Raw genomic sequence first — 6,582 nt, 5'->3', positions numbered from 1 at the left:
TAGCAAGGATCAGTCAGGCATGCCGAGCGCCACCTTCACCTGGGCCCACAACCTGTCCCTGCTGCCTTCATAGAAGTATGGTGGCTTCAGCACCCCCATTGTGCCCATCAGAACTGAAGCTGGCAGTGTCCTTGGAATAGTCAGATATAGCAAATCCCCAGCAAGAATAGTGCTGAAGTCACACACTTGCTTTGGCAGCTCTAGCTGGCTCATTGTTTAAGGCAAGCTCTGAAGTCCTAATGCTGACGTCTGGCAGGCGTCCTGGTAGAACCCTGCACTGTCTCCCACAGGCAGTCACATACCCAACCAAACTGCCAGGTGGAAAGAAACAGACCCATGGCTGTAAAGATGGCGCTGGTTTCCGCCTTCCACCCTCCCAACGGTGAGCGCTCCTTGCAGTAAACAAGTCCTTATTTGGCTATGTCTGCCTGACCTGCTAGCTTCCGAATAGTGACAGCCTATCTACATGACCCACGTGACTTGCTAGGACTGGCCAGTGCTAGCTATTTAAGTGTGGTGCAGGGCGTTCCCTGGGAGAGAGAGTCAGAAGAGAGAGAGAGTCAGAAGAGATAAGAGGTCAGAAGATTGTATCAAGGTTCCTGAGTAAAACTGCTTGAAGAAGATCTCCTGTGGTCGTGTCTTCCTTGCTGGTCAAGGTTGGGTGCGGCACATGGCCACTTTGCAGGGCAAGGACATCTTAAGTCTTCCCTATTTGTCCACACGCTTACTTAAACTTTGGTTTTTCCTTTGCTGTCTTGTCTACCAGGAATCTAGCCTCTTGCCTCTTATTGGTCATTTTCTGTTGGTTTGTTCTGCCTTTACTGACAACTCATCTTGCCAGGCGTAGCTTTCTGTACAGACAGGACTTATATTCAGGGCATGTCTCGTTTTCTAATGCTTTGCCTAGTCTGTGATCATTTTTGTTTGTCATTCTTATCCTTGATTCATGGACCTCCCTGTGCCCCTACTCCTGCATCCCTGCTTCTTCCTGCTTAAGTTTTTCAAAATCTTGATCGCTTGTTTTCAGCAGTTAGAATGTTTGTGGTGGTTTGCAAGAGAACAGCCCCATAAACCACATAGGTTGGAATGTTTGGTTCCTAGTTGGTGGAGCTTTTTGGGAAGGATTGGGAGGTGTGTCCTTGTTGGAGGAGGTGTGCCACTGGGCATGGGCTTTGAGGTTTCCAAAGACGTGAGCCATTCCCAGTGTGTTTTCTGTCTCCTGTTTGAGGTTTTGAGATGTGAGCTCTCAATTGTTCCTGCTGCCATGCCTTCAAAGTGGCCATCATGAACTCTAATCTTCTGGAACCCTCTGCTAAATCTTTCTTTTAAATGTCACCTTCTGCCTGAATTTTGCTGTGTTTTCTCATGAGTTTATAACTGAGTCTTTGTCAATTTGCTTGGTCATTATTTTTTTCTATTTTCTTCCTACCTCTCCCCTCTGGGATCTCAACCACACACTCCTTCTCCTTCTTGCTGGGTCTCACAGGCTCATTTTTATTCATCACTACCCCCTCAGATCCTCATTCTGGACATTTTCTATTTCTTTGTCTCCAAGTACAATTGATCTCTTTTCTTGTGGTATCTAATTTCTTAATTCAATTTATATATTTTTTTCTGTTACTTCAGATATATATTTTTAATCTCTAGCAGTTCCATTTGGGTCATTTTAAATCTTCTATTTCTTTTTCCAACCAATGTTCCATTATCTACTTGGGCATCTGCAACACATGACCAGTGGAAACTTTATTGTCACTTAAAATAATTTACTTATCTTTAACAAAATGTAAGATTTTGTATTTAATTAAAATATATTCTTACATCATTTTTCTTCCCTCTCCTCTTTCCACCCCTCGCCCTCTTATTCGCCCCCCACCCCATTACTCTCTTTCAATGTCATGGCCTATGTTCTGTATTGTTTCATAGTAATTGTTACCTGGTAAATCCATTTAGTGTTATTCATGTATATATGATTTTAGGGCTGACTGCTTGGGATTGGATAAACATTTAGGGGGTTTATCCTGAGGAAGATTAAATTTTTCCTCTCTTAGCAGTCACCAGTTGCCTATAACTCTTTATCTAGGGGTAGGGTCTCAAGATTCCTCCATCCATGTTGGAACAGCAACTGGTGTTGTCATTGTTCCGATCTTGTTCGCATAGCCATAGCATTAGGATTTCATGAAATCTCAACAATATGGCTGCTTACCCATCTGAAGTTTTTGTTCTTCTATGGAACACATTTTCCTAATTCTGTTCATAACCCATACTTTCTGAATGCTGAGAATAAGGACGGCTGACCCTTTCAAGCTCAGGCTTAGGTCTCAGGGGAAAGATGAGAGAGGCTTAAGATAATTTACCCCCATCACTACCCAGTGCTCTGGGCCTTAAACACCATGGTGGGTACTGAGATCATGAACCAGCCCCCAATACTGTGCTATCTCCAGGAATTGTCTCAAGTACTGTTATATTAATCTGTTTATTGCTGGCATGACAAAATGCCACCGGCTGGTGCCTGTGTAATAGTGTAAAAGTGTTTCCCAGAGTTTCGGAAACCAAAGTCCTAGTGCAAGGGCTCTCTTTCTGTCTTTGTGCCATCTTCGTGCTGTGTCCTCACATGGCCTTTCCATATTATGTGGACGAAGTGTGTTAGGAGAGCTCTCATATTCCTTGTAATGACAGTAATTCTAGAGGGTGAGAGCCACATCATTATCATCTCATTTAACCTTAATTACTTTCTTATTCCTAATGCAGATCACTGCAGTTGGATAGGCCTTCAACATGAATTTTTCAAAGACACATTCAGCCTCTAACGGAGTGATTTTTACTTCTGGACTTGAGTAGTTTCTTTTCGTACATGTACAGAGGAAATCTTAACCAAATATTCAGGAGTGCCCTCCCCCATATTCAGGGCCTTTTATCTATCCAGTTCCTCTCTCTAGCTCTGGAAATTCTTAGCCTAACTCAGTGACACCACTTGGCTCTCTAGGGATCTGCTCTCCTCACACTGCAGCTTGAAACTGGCCTCTAAGCTGCAAACTGGGGCAAACTTTAGTGCTGATTTCATTTGTTTATCTTGAGAATCACATGTCTGAATTGCCTATTGGTGATATCTTAAAACCGCCATTCCGTATATTTGGCCTGATTTTCTAGTAGTCCATGTGCAAAGACTGTTACCTGTATACCATCATGACCTGAAGCAGAACTACGTGGTTTGTGTAATTACTATAATTACTAATACAAATTTCATGAATGAAAAATTGGGGCATTCAACTTCTTTACCTACAATATAACTGTTGCTATATTAAAGTGCGTGGCAATACGTTCCAAGTGTCCAATAAGAACAATAAGGCCCCTGGGTTCGGTCCCCAGCTCCGAAAAAAAAAAGAACCAAAAAAAAAAAAAAAAAAAGAACAATAAGGCAATCCCCCTTTTCTGGCATAGCATAGAAAACAAAAGGCAGAAAATCCAGTGTATTTTAGAGCCTTGGAGTTTTGGGTTCCTCAGATTGTCACCCAGGTAAAAATTATTTTGCCATAGTTACACTCATTCTGTGATCAACCAAGGGGTTGCTATTTTGTAAATTAGAAATATTTGATTTCATGCCTTTAAAACTTCCTTTTAATTTAAGTTTATAAGTGTGGATGCTTTGTCTGCATGTCTATTCAGCATAGCTGGGATGGCGCCTAGTATCCAAAAAGGACAGAGAAGGACATCAGGTCCTAGGGACTGGAACTACAAATGGTTTTGCGCTGTCATGCGTGTGCTGGGGATCAAACCAGGTAGTGGAAAAGCAGCCAATACTCAACCACTGAGCCATTTCTGCAGCCATTGATTTCAGGCATTTTGTGTTGTCACTCTAAAATTGTGATGATTAAGTTACCGAAGCCTGTGGCCAGATCCATATACTGTACAGACACTCCTTGGTGGACAGCAGGGCTGAGTCCTGAAGGACCCAATGCAGGATACAAATATACTAAGTAGAAATGCTCTCACCAAATCTAGTGTGCCGAGTATCATAGCTGAGCCTGGCTCACTAAGCATGCCCTGAACACTCACACTAGCCTAAGCATGGGCAAACTCACCTAACACAAAACCTGTTTATCATAAAATATTGACAAACTCTTATGACAGATTAAATATCTATTTAGAAGCATGGGGACAACACAGTGCACTACAGTTCTGTTGCGAACATTGCAGCTGCCTGGGAGCTGCTGGCCTCTGCTCCTGCCTGCCATTGTCAGGGAGTGTCCATGCCCAGATCTCTGTCCCAGAAAAAGGAAACATTCAAACTTCAAACGATGGTTTCTATTACTGTACACATGTCCCTTTCACATCACCATGAAGTCAGTGACTGCAAATTGAACCATTAAAGGTGGAAACCACTTCCTTCCTTCCTCCCCCTCTTCCCTCCCTCCCTCTCTCCCTTCCTTCCTTCCTTTCTTCCTTTCCTCCTCCTCTGCTTCCTCTTCCTTCTCCTTATCCTCTTCTTCCTCCTCCTCCTCCTCCTTGTGTGAAGATGATGATTTCCTTGTTCAATCAAATTGGATATACGGTATCTGGAAAAGCAAGCTGGCATAAATCAAATAAAAACAAGAACATTGGATTTTATCTGAGAAGCAGTTTTTTATTCTCTTTGGGGCTTTGTCCTAAGAAGATATCTATAACTAAAACAATGTTTATGAATCTAGTGGTCATAGAAGCTTTGACTCCCTCTTGTTTCTGATTTCAGACGAGACTCTTTTATAGGCACACCCCTCTCTAGGTCTTAATGGTAACAGCAAGATTTGGTTTCCTTGGCTTTTCTGAAGGCTTGGCTATTTACTCTGCATTGGTCTTTATGTCGTTCTAGTTCATTCCACACAGGCTGGTTGAGCAGGTGGATGTGTGAGCGCCTCTAGTTGACATTTGCCAGGAACGAAACTCAAGCCTTCTCTTGGTCTGCAGTAAGGGTGCCATGGACTCGGTTGGCTTACAAGGCAGTGAGTGGTGTTAGGGGAAACTCTGGTGAGCAAAATGGTGGTGGCAGTGCCTGTAGGGCTTCTACAGCAGCTCTCCCTGACCTGGGGGTTTGCTTTCAACAGTCTTGATCACCAGTGGTCAACAAAAGAGATAGCTACCAGTACAATAAGATATTTCTAACTCTCTGTTCCTCCCTGTTCAGAGACAGCCATATCTCCTCATGCAGTACCAGCCTCGTCCTGCAGACAAGATAGACAGTGAAGGTTGGTGTGAACGGATTTGACCGTTGGGTATGTGGTTACCAGGGCTGCCTTCTGCTCTGCATCTGGCAAAGTGAAGATTGTTGCTATCAATGACCCCTTCATTGACCTCAAGTACATGGTCTACATGTTCTGGTATGACTCTACCCATGGCAAATTCAATGGCACAGTCAAGGCTGAGAATGGGAAGCTTGACATCAACAGGAAGCCTACCATTATCTTCCAGGAGTGAGATTCCACTAACATCACATAGGGCGATGCTGGTGCTGAGTATGTTGTGGAGTCTACTGGCATCTTCACCACCATGGATCCACATGAAGGGTAGGGTCAAAAGGGTGATTATTTCCACCCCTTCAGCTGATGTCCCCATGTTTGTGATGGGTGTGAACCACAAGAAATATGACAACTTGTTTAAAATTGTCAGCAATGCGTTCTGCACCACCAACTGCTTAGCCCCTCTGGCCAAGGTCATCCATGACAAATTTGGCATTGTGGAAGGGCTCATGACCACAGTTCATATCATCATTGCCATTAAAAAGACTGTGGATGGCCCCTCTGGAAAGCTGTGGCATGATGGCCGTGGTGCAGCCCAGAAGATCATCCCTGCATCCACTGATGCTACCAAGGCTGTGGGCAAGGTCATCCCAGAGCTAAATGGGAAGCTCACTGGCATGGCCTTCCATGTTCCTACCCCCAGTGTATCTGCTGTGGATCTGACATGCTGCCTGGAGAAACCTGCCAAGTATGATGACATCAAGAAGGTGGTGAGTCAGGCATCTGAGGGCCCACTAAAGGGCATCCCGTGATACACTGAGGACCAGGTTGTCTCCTGTGACTTCAACAGCAACTTCCACTCTTCCACCTTTAATGCTGGGGCTGGCATTGCTCAATGACAACTTTGTAAAGCTTATTTCCTGGTATGACAATGACTACGGCTACAGCAACATGGTGGTGGACCTCATGACCTACATGGTCTCCAAGGAGTGAAAAAACCCTGGACTACTCACCCCAGCAAGGACACTGAGAGCAAGAGAGAGACCCTTGGTTGTTGAGAAGTCCCTTTCTGAACTTGGACCCCAACACTGAGTATCTCCCTCACAATTTCCATCCCAGACCCTCATAATAACAGGAGGGGCCTAAGGAGCCCTCTCTACTCTCTTGAATACCATCAATAAAGTTCACTGCACCTACAAAACAAAAAAGATGTTATGGGAGAGGGCCAATGAGACGGATCGGTGGGCAACAGCATTTGCTCATAAGCCCGATGACCTGAACTCAATTCCTAGGACCCAGCTGGTAGACGGAGAGGACAGATTCCTATAAGTTTTCCTCCGACCTCCACATGTGCATTGTGGACTATATTCAC

At 44.3% G+C, this 6,582-nt stretch overlaps 1 pseudogene; it reads left to right on the top strand.

Moving 5' to 3' along the window:
- Positions 1-348: 348 nt before the first annotated feature.
- Positions 349-6,244, top strand: LOC134484897 (glyceraldehyde-3-phosphate dehydrogenase-like; annotated as a pseudogene).
- The last annotated feature ends 338 nt before the right edge of the window (positions 6,245-6,582 follow it).

Source organism: Rattus norvegicus, chromosome 1 (assembly GCF_021556685.1).
Source record: "Rattus norvegicus strain SHRSP/BbbUtx chromosome 1, alternate assembly SHRSP_T2T, whole genome shotgun sequence".
In the NCBI taxonomy this organism is placed as follows: domain Eukaryota; kingdom Metazoa; phylum Chordata; class Mammalia; order Rodentia; family Muridae; genus Rattus; species Rattus norvegicus.
This window is presented reverse-complemented; position numbering and strand designations above follow the sequence as displayed.